Source organism: Astatotilapia calliptera, chromosome 10, assembly GCF_900246225.1.
Source record: "Astatotilapia calliptera chromosome 10, fAstCal1.2, whole genome shotgun sequence".
NCBI lineage: Eukaryota > Metazoa > Chordata > Actinopteri > Cichliformes > Cichlidae > Astatotilapia > Astatotilapia calliptera.
The window spans coordinates 28,513,289-28,532,319 of record NC_039311.1 but is presented as its reverse complement, the minus strand read 5'-3'; positions in this window follow the sequence as shown (position 1 = coordinate 28,532,319).

Below are 19,031 nucleotides of genomic sequence, written 5' to 3'. Positions count from 1 at the left end.
CCTATTTTTTATTTATTTATTTTTGTTGTTGCTGGGAGTTGGAACCCTATTAGTTAGGTTGCTTAATATTTATGCTAAGTACTCTTTAAAATACCAGAATAGGGAGGATGGTGTAGGTTTAAGTTTATTAGATTGATCAGTATTGCTGTACTATGAAATTTTTTTTTTGCATACAGGTATAACAGAATAGCTTTAGTGTAGTTGTTGTTTTAAACTTGAGTATGAACTTATACAAAATGCAGCAAGATATTTAAAAAACAGTTTTGTTGATTAAAAAACACTATCGGATTCATATCGGTATCTGCAGTTATCCAAATTTATGATATCGGTATCGGTATCGGACATAAAAAAGTGGTATCGTGCCATCTCTAGTTTCACATAAGGTGAATTCTACGGTGGCCCTTAAGTTCAAATGCACTGCAACGTAAGAAAACACTAGCAAGCAGGAAAATGCTGCAAAAGCATGCAAAAGCCAACAGAAGTCAAATAAAACACAACGGAAAAACCCAAAACGTGCAATAATTGCACTCAGGCACGGTTAAAGGAAACAGGGAATTCACCTGTGTTATGAGGGAGGAAAAGGTTCAGGTGATGTGCATAGTTATGGTCCCGATTAGCTGTTTACTGTTAGCTTGTCACTTCTGCAGCTGTTCCGTCACATTATTGTGTCCCCAAAATCGCTTCTCCTGTGCTTTGTGTGCTTTTGCAGTGTTTCTGTTTGCTGGTGTTTTTTTAAGTTGCAGTTCATTTGAACTCTCGGGACCTGTAAAATACTCATAATTGAAGCGTTATAAGAAGGGAACTTTTAACATTCTTAAGATTGATTCTGATCATTAATCTTTTATCAAAACTCGTACAGCTCAAACCAGTTTGCGTACAATGCATCTGGAAGAAAAATGGTACTTTTAAGCACAAACTCTATCTGGATTAAACAGAGTTCCTTTTAACCTCCTAGGACCTGGCGTCCACATATGTGGACATCACATTTTGGGTTATTTAGACCAAAATACTCAATTTTGCTCTACAAGGGCCTGATATCCACTTACAAGGACATTATACTGCTACTGTTCTATCAATATTTTAAACGAATATCCTCATATGTGGTTCTGATTTTTCATAAAAACAAAAATAAGGTAAAAATCTGGTAATTCTTTGTTTTTACATTCATTGGGCCCCAATCAGCCCAAATATCAAAGAGAAATTAAAAATGCATGCCGTGGAAGAGTTCGGGTCTTAGGAGGTTAAAGTAAGAAAACAATCCCGAGTTGCTCTTTTTGATTAAATCTGAAAGAATAAGCACAACTGAATTGCAGTCCAGGACTTAAGCAAAATTGCAACAAAATTCATTGAAAAGTATTAAACAAGTAAAAGCTTCTTTATGTGCATGCTGTAAATCACGAAAACAGATTTTTAAAAAACATCTTCCACTCTTCACTGACAGCGGCTGTAAGCCTCACGACAACCTCCTCTCACAGCTGGCTTTGAGCTGTGTTTAGTGGTGACAGTCATAACTTAAAATGTGTCGTGGCTGTCTTGATTTGACTTGTTTCTTGCAGTCAGTTATTTGCAGTTCTGGCAGCACAGCTGTATTTCACTGCCGCTCTCTTTGCAAATCGCTCTGGATTTTGCTGGCCAGATGCCAAAAAACATGTCCAAACTCTGGAGCTTCATCATTTGTAGCCCTGCCCTCTTCTGTGATTTTGGGGTATTAAGGCCAGCTGTCTGGAGAATGACATTTCTGATACAAATCTCGCCTGTAATCTTAAGACAAATCAGCTTATTGTTTTTCAACAATTCACTTGTTTTTGTGTGTTGAGCTAAAGGCAAAATTCATTATGTTTTTTTTCTCCTCAATCACACTTTAATTTTACATGTCAGAGGAAAAGTAGTGACTGGAATACACAGCTGACAGTGCAGTCTTTTTTCTAATATTTCTTAAAGGTATAAGACCCAGGAGTTGACTGAGTACGTGGAGTGTGATTTCGTTTTCTTTTTTAAAGTTTCTTACAACTTGTAATAAACCCTCAGAGGCTATATTTAGAATAAATACTGTGGAGGTTACTTAAAAATTGGACAAAAAACTGACACTGTCAGTAGAATCAAGCGAACAAATGGGACAGTTTAATAATAACAATAATTTAGTTTTTGTAACTGCAATAATATTTGACATATTTGAACATGTACTGTGATGTTATATAATCTGTCTGTAATGTCAAATTGAGAATTCATTTGCATCTCATTTGATTCTCTTTGTTATGCCTCACAATCAAAGAAAAACTTGACTATGGAAACATGATCAAACAACAAAGTAGACACATGCTGCACAAAGCAGCTGACAGTATACACTCTTTCAAAAATAAATTCCTTTGATTAAAAATGGGTAAAGATCATTTTAGGCCCGTAAAGCCGAGCGTATCGTATTACATATTATATATGATGCATGAGGTTTTTAGAGTTTTTGAAACTTCGAGATCATCATTGTGATTCCCCGCCCCCGGTTCATGCACGATACGTTTTTAAATTCAATGTAAATTGCAAAAAATGTAAGATGTAGCAAATCAAAACGAATAGATGCAAATTAATATTTTGGTGACCATACATGTATATATTTTAAAGTATTCGTTTGTATCTCCCAAACAGTTTCTCTTTGCTATTTCTCAGTCTGCTCACCTAAAATGGCTAATTACTTATTTTTATTCACTGGAAATTGCAGATGTGAGAAACGCATTAAGAAAAAAAAAAGTTTCAGTCATTAACTTGTGTTGCTGAAGCAATGAGGAGCTATAATTTGCTTGGTTGTAATCCACATTTCCCATATGATACTCTCCAAAGGCTGATTTAAGAGCTCATGAGTCCCATGAGTGAAATGCTCAGCAATAGCTTCAATTTCATGAATAAGAAGCTTAGGTGCAGCAATGTAACATTTTGACATGATGCATTTAAGTCAATGAGATGACCACCAGGCTTGCAGCCTTTGTAGGTCATTAAAGAGCGGAATAAATGGCGTGAGCCATCTGTGGCGGCGATAAATCCATATTAATATGCTCTCAGCGATGTCTGTCAAAAGAAATGCATGTCTGGTTTGGGTGTCACTCATTTTTCCCATAATCCGTTTTTGATATTACTGAATATTAAAGGAAATTACATCAGTGTGGCTGACACGACTTTTTTTTCATTGCTTTGCATTGGTCTAAAATAAATAAAGGCTCAGTCTTTTTCTTTATTTTAGTTTTTGTTTTATGTGTGCTCTTTGGATGGGATTCATTCAAAGAATGCACTCATACTTGAATATTTTTCAATTTATTGCTTGGTCTACTTCACAGCTGTGTATTTTTCTCCACAGAAGCTATCCTGCTCCCCACAGGTATTAAGTAACCCCCGATCCTAGTATGTGATTTAAAGAAAAAGAAACAAAGGAAAAAATGTCCCAATAGGTTTCAAGCTGAGTGTGCCTTTACCTGAAGCAATGTAACATGATTGCGATGGTATGGTGGGCTGTAAATAGAAAGAGGAAATGGGTTAATTACTGAAATGTCAAAACACCCAAGGATGGAGCGGGCGTTTTAGCGTGGTTTAAACGGGCACAGCGGAAGCATGTTTGTGGCCTTACCGCAGGACTGTGACATAGTATCCAATGAGTTGTAAAACAGTAACCTCAAGAGGCCAGACTGTTCAGCACTTTGAAGCTGGGCTGGGATTTAGAGACTGCAGCTCCCTTCTGAATAGTGAATGAGGAGTGGAAAAAAAAATCAAGAATCTGAGATTATACATTAAAGTCACGTCTGAACTGATGAGCCGGACTGCTTTGCTTTAGTGGAATACATTATCTGGGCCATAAGTGGAACTGTTTGAAAGTATGCAACTCTTATGGTGCCCTTCAAAGTGTTTATGCGAGGCTCAGTTCTTTCCGAGTCGGTGTATTTTTAGAGGTGTTTGTCACTCACTTTTAGAGCTTAGTGCGCAGTGTATCGTTTGCCATTTGCAAAACATGAGTAAACAAGAGGGCAGGGGTTGATGAGGTGCCAGTTAAGTGGAAAAACCACTCTGGGTGCTGACTTTGTGCCCTCAGAATTAAGCCTGTCATAGGATGTTTAGCTGTATTTGCTTGATGTGCTTGTACGAGCCCAAAGTACTCCACATTTCATAGAAATAAAGATTTGCTCGTTTTATTTGAAAGCATAAAGATGAGATGTATAGAATACAATATACAGTATGATAGCTTACAGGAGAAGATCATCATCGCGTCTCATCGTTATGTGCAACGTGTCTTTTGACTTTGGAGATTGGCAAAAGTAGCAGCTTTGGGAGCTATGAGACCATAGTTGAGGTCCCATTTGGACCTTTAGCACATTTTTACACTTTTTCAGTCATTTCTTTTTCACTCCTTGGTTAGGTTCAGGCACTAAAAACTACTTGGCTTTGGTTTAAGGAAAAGGTTGTGATTTAAATGAAAATAAAACCCTTCACAAGAGCAACTCTTCACGTCTCAAAAGTGCCATAACGGACACCTTAGACATAACTGAGTGCAAGAGCGGAACTACTTTATTTTACATCCTAGGAATAGAGTCCCCCACACCATCTGATGCTAGGTGTCGTTGCACTACAGTCACTAGTTATGCATGATTGGTTTATTCATCGGGGTCTGTTTGCACAAGACACACTTCACACAATAAAAAAAAAAAAAAGGAGGCACAGAATAAAAACATAAATGCGACTCCCTATGGGAGTGTCCCCAAGAGCACAGGTGTCGAACTCCAGGCCTTGAGGGCCGGTGTCCTGCAGGTTTTAGATGTGTCCTTGATCCAACACAGCTGATTTAAATGGCTAAATTACCTCCTCAACGTGTCTTGAAGTTCTCCAGAGGCCTGAGAATGAACTAATCATTTGATTCAGGTGTGTTGACCCAGGGTGTTATCTAAAACCTGCAGGAAACCGGCACTCGAGGCCTGGAGTTCGACACCCCTGCCCAAGAGAGTCATGGACCCCTGTGGTCAGGCAGAGGATCAATAGGGTGTGAACTGAAGAAGCTCCTCGGATGAGAGGTGAAACGTGTTTTAGAAACTTAAAGTCCAGAGGCTTTTCTTTCCAAGCTCCTTAGACTCCCCTTTACCAAGATTAACTAATCTCTATCAACTTGTTTGTTGATAAAGATTACCTTTGCTCTTAAAAATGGCAAAAAGTTGGTTACTGACACCTGAAAAAGCAAAGATTTATTGGCCCTTTAAAGATTATTCATTTAGAGACAGAATTAATAAAAAAAAATAAATTGGCTACAGTAGATCTGGTGTGCAGTCTTGGACATTACTTTAAATCTTATCTTGTTTTAACTGGCTACAGTACCTGACATCATTTGCCAAAAATAAGAAGTGTGTGTGTGAGACACAAACTTTGCTAATTAAGTAATTAAAGAGACACGTTGTCTAAGAGGCGTTGCCATCCTGGAACATGAGCCGTGATCCTTTAGATGTGCTGAAAGATTTGTGCTCTCTGCTCTTACACCAAAAAGCAACCCCCACATATTCATCTACTTCCTGACGATCCACAGCAAGAGGGGTGTGCTGCAGAAAGGGCACATTTAAAAGTTTAAAATGTAGAAGTTTGAAATGCGACAGTCTGCTCCGAGTGTCATTTGAGGTATCAAAGCAGCATGAGGCGTCAGCTCTAAGCTCGATTGCATGTTGGAGCGCCGAAACATCAGCGTGAGGAGTTTTTCTGGAGGTGTCGGGAGCTGCAGTGGCCTACTTTGAGGACATGATCCATGTTTAATGTCCCGCCGCTATGCTAGGTGGCAGGCGGGACGACGTGTTTTGTCACAGTGTCATCTGCATGTAGACATATTCTTGTGAACATAATAACTGCAAAATAAAACATGAGAGAAACGTCACGCTGACAGTACTAGTTAGAGCACAGCTTCTCATTCAGAGCGGATGAACCGCTGAGATGTTTTTTGGCATATTGTTGCATTTATTTACATCTTAAATCTGCTGGATTTGTCGTTATGCTTGCAACTGCAGATCACATGGAATCTGCTCAAGTGCATACAAGTTTGTATGAAGCTGAAACATTTTATAATGAATGAATGAATTTGCTTAATTAATGACCTCATCAGAATAAGTGGTTTTGTTGTCCGTACCATGCTGATTATGGTGGGACATCAGGCAGCTGAAATGCTTCCTGTTAATCAGCGTGTTTGAAGAAGGTTACCACAAGGAGGACAGAGGAAATCAACCAATGTCCAATCAACCAATAGTGACAGATCTGTGTTAAAGTGACTCGGAATCATCTTGAATAGAAGATGTTGAGACAAATTTGATGAAATTGTAGCGCGTCGAACGCCTGGTTTAGCAGCTGATTGCCAGGCCAGTAAAACAGAAAATTTCAATTTTATCAAAGAGGATAGTCCATCCCTGCAGTGATTTCAGATGTGCTGAGAAGTGCTTCATATAAAATACTAATGCACCATTACAATAAAATGGATATAAAGGAGTAATATTGTACAAATAACCTTAACTAACCTTTACTGTAAGTAAAGCTGTATTTCTAATCGTTATCTGGTAAATTGCCCAAGTGCCGGCAAAAGCAAAAAGGTGGGAAAAAAACCCACTCTTCCTCTTTTAAAGTGCACTCTTTAAAGCGGCTCCTGTTTTCAGAAAATGATTGCATAACACATTAAAAGAGGAAGAAAATTGTCTTTCATTTTTATATTTAGACAGCCGATGTATCTCAAACTGTATCTAAACAACGCAGTATCTCTCTCTGGTGATTGCACATTCTAAAGTGTAATGATATTTATCATGGGGGTTACCGATGAGCACTTATATTATGTATTGTGTGTGAAGTCAGTCCACACGATGCATCTAATTAGTCATTAGAAGCGTGCTTGGTGTCATACTTCCTGCAGCACTGGTAGATGATAGAAGTGTAGATTTAGCAGCATGCAGATGAGCTTTCATTACTGGTGCTGTTGGCGATGACTGACGCTTGGCCTTTGTTAATTTCCTTTTTCATCTCCTTTCTCCAGCTATCATAAGAATGTTTTCTTTGGGGGGATATGACTTGTTGTCTAGTCTACAGAAAGGACTAAAAAAAAGATGGCCCTGCAGTTATCTCAGGCCGGGGTATATTTCTTTTTTTTTTTCTTTTTTTTTAAGCATGAGGGAAAATAAAATATGAACTGTGATTAGCCTCTAGCACAGGCCAAACTCAGGCATTTGGTCTTGTCATTGCAGTTGCTACAACACTGGATGATCTTGATTGGGATTTACTAGTGCAATGCCCGTTCTAGTAGAGGGCAATCGATGTTTATATAGAAGCTTTGGGAAGGCCATTGCAAAAACCAACTTCCAGCTTTTGTAAACGGACGTTTCTCCTCTTTAGATCTTCACTGCATTCCTTGGACTTTCCTATTGTTCTGAGCTTTGGTCAATCCAGCGAGTGCTTTCAAACAATTTCTTTTTTATGATTTTTAAAGAGAAACTACTCGTTGTATGATGACTAATGAGAAGTTAGTAGGCGCTGGCCTTGTCAAGTTAAGACCTTGAGCAACACTTCTTACAGCTGCGAAGCACGTTGGTCAACTATATTTGTTTTATATGTGCTAGAAAAGTAAAGTTAAAATTGAACACTTAAATTAGTTTATGTAAACGTAGCATTTTCCCTAGTGAGCCAGGCCTGTTTGTCTTAGTCGTGCGATACTTGGTTTGAATTTCAGCGTGTTATCATTGACCATATCTACATGCCTGAATACGCTGAGTTGCTTCCATATGATTGGTCGATTGAATCTGTGTATTAAAGTGTAATGAAATGGCCGGTTCGTGTATTTGTTTTCATTTAATTTTGTAAATTTGTTTTAAATGCTTGCTTAAGTCTTAGAAAGCAAGAAGACAGCTTAACAAGGTTGAGACAATGAAATTATTTAATTACAGTTAAGGTGCAAAGGACAAGATTGGTATCCAGTTGCAGTGTTTGTGCCGTTAAATGTCGTCATCCCAAAGAGTAAAAAAGCAGTGTCTCCTTCTATGTCTCCTTCTTTTTTAAATGTTAGTTTGATAAACATTTTCTTTATGTGGTTAGCAGGAAAAGTTTAGTCATGATTTAAAAAGTTACAATATATTAATTGACTAGAACTGTCACCGTATGATAATCTTTGCTACTGAACTCTTGTAATTAGCATGTTGTTGCTTCAGGGTCATTGATTGAAGATGGTCTGCGAAATCTATGTTTGATTCTGCAACTATGTTGATAATCAGTTTTGTGCTCTGTGCTGTAGCTTAATGGCAAGAAGAGCAAACAAATGCCCAAGGTTCACTTTTGTTGAATAGGTTTTAGCCTTTGTGTCTTGTAGGAACAGCTGTGCTTCTGGCTGAATGTCAAAGAGAGAGGTCAGAAAGTCTTGACAGACTAATGCATGGTTTGTTTTAGCTTGTCTTAAGGGATTTGGGGACAATAATAAAATGATAGCTTAAGGATAAGGATAGCTATGGTCTTTCCTAACTCCAGGGTTTAGACAGAGAATGGCAAGAGAGCCCTAATAACCTTTGTAACCTTCAGCTGTAAACTGCATGACACAAATGTCTGTGCAAAGGTCTCCCTGACATATCTTTCAAAGACGATACATGAGCGGGATATATTAAGGCCTTTTTGCCACTAAAATAATTGGATACATTTTACATCTGTAAAATAAAACTTAATAAATTCCAAAGCTTAATTTCCCTAAACATATATACTGTTTGCCTCTCATTTGTTTAGATAAAATAATTAATGAAGGAAATTTCAGTGTCAGCAACATGAAATGAACCCCTCCAGTGGTGGGTAAACAAAAATGTCAGCAAATTTGATCTCTGTAGATGCTCTGCAAATTAAAAAATTTTGTGCATAAAAGAGCTTTTCACAAACTACTTTTGTGTACATATGCACAATTTTATTGTTAAATCTACCTAAAGCCAACAATGTCAAGTGTTTTGAGTCTCTTAATTGAAAAATACTTAACTTCCTATGTGGGAAAGCAGTGAGCAATGATTGACAGAAGACCGTAGTTTAAACTTAACTTCTCTATAGCTTCAACTGTGACACTTGCTAATTCCCTAATCCACTGCATTTGTGTCACAGCTCTGCTAACCTAACGTAAAGGCAAATAAAAAGCATCCTAAACTGCAAAGCAATTAGCTAACGTCCATATGCTCCGCTTCTCCGAAGGTAACCCCCACCACCTCCACCACATTGGGAAGCAACAGTTTTAACAGGCAACAGCAGTTTCTGTTATCAATCCATTAAGATGCCAAAGAGAGTAAAATAAACAAGAATAATAAAACAACTTAATATACTATAGTTGCCTAATTTATGTGCCCTCATTTCACTGCATTGTCAGTCTCCTTTTGCAGTCAGTTTTGGTGTCTCATAATTTCTCTCGGTCACCAGACTCCAGTCTGTGGCTGTCACTGTTTGTGTGTGTGCGAGGTAGGGAGAGGGGGGAGTAGAGCGGTGTGCATTACAGAAGATAACTAGTGGATGACAGCATATTATCCTGCATCAAAACGGTTAATTTGTCTAAAACCACAGATGCCGACAAATCCGAAATGTCAAAGCCAGATGATGTGGGAGCTAGTCCTGGCTAGAGTAAAATTACCCTCGTGTGGGGTATTGGGAGGTGGTCCAGGGAGAAAACACCTGCTTCTTGAAAGCGCTCAACCAAGGAGAAACACTGATTAGGTCTTTGTATTGTTTGTTTATCCAGAGGACTGCCATGTTTGTGATCACTTACGCTGTGGCTGTTGCTAGAAGTAAAATTCCAACTGGAGGATTTACTCTGCAGCTCCAGCCTCTTGAAAGGCTGTTGGAACAGAACAAATGGAAAAAGATATTGTCTGTTGTGTGGGGGTGTACCTGAAAAGATTAGGAGGGATTACATGAAGACAAGGGGGGGAAGGGGGGTGTTTTGGGGTTTTTTTGGGGTTTTTTTTTGAACAAATAAAAGTCTTAAGTTCTAAATGAATCATGTACGCATGTAAAGATATGGTCATTATTACTGATTTGCTCTTATTCAAATGACACCTGCTCACCTCCCCCTCAGTGCACCTCTTACCATTCATTATTAAATATTTTATTCATAATGCATCACTTTAAAACAAAACTGGTGTGCATTTCTCCAGTTTTGTGGATGAAACACACGAAGAAACCCACGTACACATGATTTCTAACTGGATGTGCATTAAAACAGACACTTTAACCATATGTGACATAAACCATCTGTCCTTCAATCCTCACTGTATCTGTTTTCCCATCTGTATGCAGTAGTATTTTTTTTTTTAACAGCAGTTTTTGTCCACAGTTCACTAACACACAACCTGTGAAATTAGAGGTGAAGAGTGAATCTGTTTTTCTGCCCAGGAGTCAATCGCAATATGTAACCTCTCTATATTTTGCTCACACAAGAGTTTTCTGTATAAGATACAGTCAATACCTTTGCCTTCATATTTGGCAAATAAGATGTCTTGGAATATAGACCCCCGTGAGCCACCAACTTACGCAGCTAAGTATCAATGACTGGATGTGTATAATGTTTTTTATTTTATGTCAGTTAAATCTTCGCTCTGTGGCGTCTCTTCATTGTAAAATCTGCTTGTTTGGCCGTGTTGTTCATGCTCTGCAACTCACTTTGTCAAATTACTGTATAACAGTCGACAAGGAAAGGAAGAGGGAAAAAGAGGATGGCGGAGACAGTGATTTGCTACTGTTAAAATTTCAATTTTCCACCCCAGAGGAGGGTTGTTCCACATGAAAGAGAATGAAAATGCTGTTCTAGGAGAAAACCATCTTGAAAGCTATTTCAGGTTCTTGGGTTTTAAGTAAATTTTGCACAATGTAAATCTCTCCTCTTAAATTTAGGCAGAAAACTGATGGAATGCAACACAGAAAGGGCATTTTTCTATGAATTCATTTTATTTTATATAATTATGCTTAATCGGTTGGACTGATTTAGACGAACAGTACAGCCTTTCTGAACATTACTCACTGTGAACAGGATGCAGTAAACTCGAATAAAAGCTCTCTTGCTGTTGCATGCCAAAATATTCTCTCTATATTATGTTTAATATGCCAATTATCAAAACTGTTAGAAATTAGTCATACCACACCACAAAAAAAAGTACACATGGGGCAGTAAGTGGTGTGGCGTTTGTTTTTTCTGTCTCAATCAGTAGATTTAAGACTATTCTTTTGCTCTGCTTTTGTTTCTCTTGCCATTTTGTTGGGTTCGGTAAACTATAATATGCCCTTTTGCAATGTTAATGAACTATTAGAGATCAAACTTATTCTTTGCTACCTCTGTGATGACACTTGTGACTGTCAGTACTCCATCAGAAGTTTTGGCAACCATTACGTGGCATTCATTTTGAGACTTAGATTACAGAAAAAACAATTAAGGCTGTGCGACATGACCAAAATCTCATATCCCGATATAAGAAATTTATCGTCCCGACAACGATATATATCATAAAAATGTTACATTTTCTGTAAATTTTGTGAATCTGGAGCAACTCGACTTGCGTGAAGTGTTTTCAGCTGGGCGTCGTGTACCTGGAGTCGAGTGCTACATAGGTTGAACAGCTGCAATTTTCTTTGAGTATTTATTACACGGCGTGCTGCGGGGGAAAAAGCTTGTTCTAAGGTTTATTTGTTAGCACCTGACTGCTCTTTTTAGCTTCTCGTCCGTAAACACTCTGCATACTATTTCACGTGATTCGGTTTATTTTGAAAAATCTGAACAGGATCTTCAGCTTTATTGTGAAAGATTTATGTGGAAAATAAACAAGCGGACGGCGGAGGCATGTCACTACCCGATCCGTACCGGAAACCCGATCGGCACCACGCATGTGCGAAAGGCCACTACTTCCGCTCAAAGCATTTTTTACGACAGTTACGGGTCAGACTATCTGTTAAGATGTTAACAATAATAAGTATCTCTTAAAATGTTTGCAGTAATGAAACATTTCAATATAATTGCAATTCAATATAGACAAAAACGCGCATGTGCAGATGTTCTCTTCTTCTCCTGTTTTGTTTAATGGCAGTTTACTCCCCAGTTGCTGGCCGAGCGAATGAGCCCTATTGTAAACTGAACTAGCATCATTATGTAGGATTTGTGCATGCGTGGTACCGATTGGGTTTCTGGTACAGATTGGGTAGCGACAAGGCACACGATGGTTTTACCGCATAAAAACAGTCGCTTGTCCATCCGTAGTGTAGTTATATTAAATATAGGAGAAAGGATCCTGCTAAGTTTTAATTTGTTACTGAGGTGTCTGCACCAAGGGCCAGATTGAGAAGCGTTTAAAGTAAGAACGTTTCTGCATACAGAGAGAATGCCATTATTTGCGACTTCCTCACATACTCGTTGTCATCCTGCTTTCTTCCAGCTTACACTATTACTTCACTGCTTCCACAGCTGTCGTGCTGAAATGTTATCAAATTCAAAAGCTTAATGTCAGCGAACGCGACTTCAAAAGGATCCATAGCTGCAGGCCGTGGTCTGCCCTACTCGCTGGGCAATATTCTTGATTCTGCCAACACTCTGATCATCAATGTACCTACTCTCAACTCTCTTCTTTCATGACCCATCAGTCATGAAAGGAGCTTCTCAATTCAGTAGAAACACTAGATTCGACTCTCATTTTTGAGTGAGTGCTGAAATCTCGCCTTACATGAAATGTCATCCCTCAAGTCATTTTCTCCCCACTGTTGCTCTTAACTTTTATAATTGACCTTAAGCCACAGGAAAATTATTACAGCACTATATGTCTGACTTTTACCTTCTGATGCTTACGTGGCTCGCACCGAGTCTAACACAACTCGTTAGTAACTGGATTGTAAGTAGAGGGCGTATGGCCCTACATCGTTATGGCATGTGATTATATCACACCATCTATGCTCAGCATTTCTAAAAATGTTTTCAGTTTCAGACCTAAGTCTTAGGAGAATAAAAGCTTTAAGATTCTAATTAATTACGGATAAATGAATAAAACCGGATCTCTTGTCCTGATCTTACTGAATTTGGTTTATCACATTGTGCTAGTATTGCAGACGGTAATCATTTATGAAGCGTTGGGTTTGTCAGTGAATCTATGTCATAAACTGTGCGTTGGGTTTGATGGGTTGTACAAACTTTTTGGATGGTCTGTGCACAGCGAGCCAAGAAGCACTGATGCCACACCAGTTAGTTACTAATTACTTGTCCAAGAAAGTAATCCTGTTACTTTACAGATTACTTATTTTCAAAAGTAATTAGTTACTTTATTACTTAGTTACTTTTTACAAACATGATACACAACCTGAATACATTATAAAGCAATAGACCTTTCAGCCCAATTCAATTTTTTTTTTGCAAAATCCATCATATAAAATTGAATTTAATAAAAAAAAAGTCTCTTTTTAAAACTTGTTTTATTAGTTTACATTTTTTTAAATGTATGTGCATTGCATCAAGCAAAAATGAAATTGTATGCTACAGTAATTTACTTGAAGAAATTTGTTTAACATTTAAACCTATTTTCTGCATATAGCAGCATATAAAATAAAATCATGTTTTGTGTTTAGACTCACTCTTTCAAATAGATGAAGTAAAACACAGCAGAAAATAAATAAAAGCAAAGATTCAGCTGCACAAGTCCTGTTGCTCTTGTTTAGCAGGAGTTGGGTCGATGCAGGTTTGCCCTGGTGCAGGTTTGCCCTGGTGCAGGTTTGCCCTGGTGCAGGGCACAGCGGACACAAATGTTTTTGCTTTTTACGGAATCAAACTCAAAGTAATGTAAGTACGTCCACGCTTTAAAAGCTGCATGGCCGTCCTCTCTCCCGCACTCCGTATTAACCATTGTTGATCTGCACACGTCTGTTGCTGCCACGGACGTCGCACGCTCGTACGTCATGAGACACTCTCACAAACAATCACGGTTTAGTATTGCAGTAACGCAGCGTGCTTACGGGAAAGTCACGGTAATCTAATTACTCTTTTGCAATAGTAATCCCTTACATTACACATTACTTCAAAAACAATCAGATTACAGTAACTGCCCATCTCTGCACAACACACTTGTTCCTGTTGCTTAAAACTCTTGTTTGTAGGAACTGGATTTAGGTTTTCTGCTGTGCCCAGTGTTCACTCACTTTATGAGAATAGTTTGCAACAAAGCAGTAAGAGAAAGGTCCAATAGCAGTTCTTTAACTTTGTGTAGTTTCTGCTGATTTAATGTATATACTAACTAAATGCGGACACTGTTCAGTACAATCAGTGGATCAACTGCACAGCATGTGCAGCAGCTAGCGTTCTTAAAGGTCCCAGTCAAAAGAAAAGAATAAATTAAAATGTTGCAGTCTTGAGGGAACAGTGTTATTGTCAACTTTATACAACAAAGGTTTGAAGGATCCATATTTTGAATCGCACACGAGAACAAAGACTTTGGGGATTTAGAAATTTGCGCTCGTCTTGTTGAGTGAATTTTAGAGACTTTGAAATTCAAACAAGTCTTTAATAATCAATCAAGGCGGGTTTTTTGTGTTGCATTCAAACCGAGCGTCAAAGTTCAAAGTATTATTTAAATTTTCTTTCTTGCTTCTGCGAGGTCTAGTCATACTGTAGGCGCCTATATGTGGATTTTTTCTTTACAACATTTAAAAGAAATATTTATAGACTTGTAAAACCTGGAACAATGCCAGATATACATTAAGAGTTTTCAGTGAATTTCACTGACCCGCAGAGGACTGAAAATCATCGAGTCAGTCTGAGATTACTTAAAAACAACGTGACTGCTGAAATCCACAGAGGAACAGTGGCGAGCTCGCCAACATTCTCGGAACAGCTTACCTGAGACGTACATCAAATAAAGCCAAAAAGTAAAGTAACTGGTTATTGGTTACTGGTTAATTATTACTGGTTGTCTCCCTTTTAATGTTGTTGGAATTTCAGTGTGCATAAGCGCTTGCAGGACAGGAAAACAAAGGAAGTGAGTAAATAAGCTACTGTGGTTGTCTGCTTAAAAATATGATTAATGTGATTAAAGCTTAAGCAGGATGTCTGCTTTGATTAACTGATAAATCACTTAAGCACCTCGAGCTCTATTAAATGCTGTATTTGCAGATTAGAGTCAGGTATTGCATACCTGTACTATATAAATATAAATGTTTAATACGCATCTTTTTTAGTTGATAGTTGACATCTTTTATTTATTTTTATATATATATATATATATATATATATATATATATATATTACACACACAAGCATATAGGCTTTATATAGCAATGTCAGATATGAAATATCATAACATAATGGGAAAATACAGGCAATGTCATCGCTAAGAACACTCATTGCATATTTATGAACATTGTCTGTTTCATATTCCCATTTCCCATGTCAGGGAAAGTTTTACAAGAGCTGCTCATGCCTTGACAAATTACAGTGCGCCCATACTATAGGGTATTAGAAGACAGTGGCATAGCTGTGTGCAGAAGAACATGAGTGAGTGTGCAGCAGACATCCCTACTCAGTTTTGCCAGGTTTGACACTTGGTTGAAATTGTTCTTAAAGAGTGAAAGAACCGTGGGGCAAAAAAAAAGCAAAAAAAAAAAAAAGCCTGTGACATGTGTAACTGTCAGGATAAAGTTACATGCCATCAAAACAGCTGCACCCTTCACTCTCCTTTGTTGCGATGTATTGATGGCACAAAGAGAATGTGTTTTAGAATGAAGTATTGTGGTTTATCTTGCCCTCAACCATAATTGAGTGTGCCAGCTTCCAGAGTAAATAGTCTTGTGGAATGAATGTTGGATAAAATAGCTCCAGAGCTCTGTTTACTCGAAGTGGAGGAGAAGAAAGACTGTTGTCTTATCTCTTGGCAAATGATGCAAGTTTGCCAGCACGCCCCGAGTAATAAAACGGGTCCATCGCTGCACTTGTCGTCGTTTGTTCCGAGAAGCTGCCTGCTTTTTCAGTCTGTTAAGTGTTTGATATGAAAACAGATATCTCTGTTCTTGTTTGTTTCTTTTTGGGGAAAGATGTAGGGCTAGAGCTTCATTGATGGCTGTCGTTTGCTTTTGCTTACAACCTGATGAAAAGCTTCCTCGTGGCTCTCTGCAGCTCGTCGCACAGCAGGTGTTCCCTATTTGTTTATTGTGCTGTTGGCCAGCTTGAAGACGGGCGGCCATGTTGTTGACTTCAATGAGATTTCCTCTCCCCGTGATTCCACAAATGAAATGTGAATCTGCCTGGAGAAACTTACCTACCTACATGGCTCGAGCTCAGGATTGAACCATACGAGGCTAATGGGCCTCATCGCTTGCATTGCTGTAATGCAGAAGTGCAAGCATAAAGTAGTAGGTGCATACCTCCATGTGGCTTCTTTACTGTGTACAACTTGTCTGCCATATACAGCAAAGTCATCAGCTGGTGTCTTTGATCTGTCATAGCTAGTAGCGTTCTGGGAAGCTTGAGCTGCAGGTCAGCCCACTGGGACTCTGCAGGAAGTCTTTCCCCAAGACATGAGGAATTACACTTATCTTTCATTCGCAGCTATATTGGCTAATCTTATCTAAGCGACTAAGAACAGACTTGCGTATTATTCGCTCACCCTTAGCAAAGGCTTGCAGGTAGGAAGTATTTGGGAGTGTGCTCCGTTTGGGTGAGAAAAGGATTATGGATTGAACAGTCTCTCTTTGGTATTGTTCTTCCATATGAATATCTTTTTTTAAGCTTTTGATTTTTCTTTCTCTTTGCCTGGATATAGCTGGGTTATAGCATAGAAAAGGTGCCAAAGCACTCATTTTAACCACTGTCTGAACTTCCCGGCACTGAAGTACAAAGTCTTTTGAAATTGTTGTGTAGAAAGTGGCTCTAGGACACTTGTTTTTTCACAGTAAGATATATTTTGAGTTCTGCCTTTATGCCAGGATGCAGTAGACCTTCAGAAACGCTTGCTGTAAGATATAAAACAATACACTTTAATTGGGCTAGACTAGTTGGTCTGAGGCTGTTTTCCAAAGATTGGGGTACACAGTACCAATTTAGGAAAAAAGATATTATGCTACAGCATACAGAGACTTTGAAAAACGACTGTTTTGTGATAAAAGTCGCTCATGTGGATGTAGGTATGTGAAAGCGGAACCATAGATAATTATAACTTGATATCAGAAAACTGAAGATAAGTTTACCTGTGCAGCATGATGGTACAAGCACCATAAAGCACTAAAGTTTTTTAAATATGCCAAAGTTTTTAAAACAAAAAATTGTGTTTTTACATACAAATTTGATCCAGCCGGCCACAACATTAAAACCACTTCCTTTTTGATACTTTTGGACCCTGTGCTTGGGGCTTCTGGGTTTTCAGTGCCAGGTCTGCACTCTTAAAGTCTTTGTTTTTCTTTAGTCTTTCCTGAGGATAATGGTAGGGTAAGTTGTCCTGATGGAGGATATTTTGACACACTTCCAGCATGCCGAACAGCAATGTGTGCTTATATTCATCCATACATGAAGGGGTACAACACATAAACCAGCGGTCCCCAACCCCCGGGCGACAGACCGTGAGTCGTTCGGTGCCAGGCCGCAAGAGTTGAGGCTCGGGTGTGAAATTTATGGTTTTCAGGGTTTTAATTTTTTTTAGCGTTTTTATCGTTAACTCTGTTTCCCTGGGTGTTTTCTCATGTGTCATGAACACAAGCTCTTTTTTTTGGTACCGGTAATGGTTTTATTTTGTTGTATTTCTCCGCGACACCTTAAAGGCCTGTCCGTGAAAATATTGTCGGACATAAACCATAAAAAAGGTTGGGGACGGCTGACATAAAGTACTTTGAGAGCAATGACAGGCTTCCAAAAGCAACACAGGGTGCCTAAAGGTGATAAAACTAACAGTTTTTACCTTTTATTAGCCGTACCTTATATTCTATTAAGACGTTATTTTTTCACATAGCTCGATAAGTAATTAACTAAATTCTAACATTTTAATTTGTTATCGGACTGGATGCACTTTTATCATATTCTACAATAAACATAATTAGCATTTTAATAAAAACTGTTTAAAGAAAAAGAGTCTGAGCAGATATTTAATGCCACTATTGAAAAATAAGAAGGCATAGGCTCCTGTCTGTGGTATTCAAGGGTTTGGCGAATACATGAATGACTTTGAAGTCCAAGTCTTGATATCATGCAAGTGTAGTGTCTTGGCAGTCTCGTTGGCACCCACACAAGCTTCGGATTATGAGCTTGCAGCTACAGATGTAAAGACAAAAATCAGTGTTGCACTTTTATTTTCATATTGCTGGAGACTTGAATGGTGCAGTGGAGCTCCACATGCACGCCCTCTCTGATGCACTATACACTTCCCCCTGATGATATCAGTCAGGTTGTTTGCATCTCTCCTGCCGGTGATTTGGTGCTGTGTTCATCCACTCTGGCACCTCATAGATAAACTGTAGAGAAGCAGCAAACTGTAAAGATGACATTTCTTTCAGCCATTTATTAGACACGGAGAACATCAGATGCCAGGGTGCAGGAGGGTGACAAAGGTTTCTCTTGCGCTGGTCTGTCATTCAGTAGAAAAGCATGCCATGTTCCACTTAAGTATTTATCATTCATCCTCTCTGTGAATTCGGTTAGTGACATCCTCAGGCTTACTCTGCGTGGAGACTTGATCTTTTGTTTATCCCCCACAATGCGGCCTGTAACGGCAAGCGCCTGGCTCAGTAAATATTTGTCTCACTTGACAGAGATGAAGTGGAAAATGTACTCGTGCGACAACTGCACTAAATGCAGCTGTCTCAGGTTTTGATGAGGATGCAATTAACTTTGCGTTTTTATTCGAGTTCAGCAGAGAAAGTGCAAGTTCGAAACAGAATAGACGGTGACACATCCACTCCGCCCCCCACACCCCACCGTACATGTCCCCCTTTCCTGCCTGCCATACATGTGATTGAGAGTCACTAAGAGCTTGTCAGTGAGGGGAAATTAAATTATTATCCCATTTCATCGTGGGAGTTCTTCTCTGTGCTTT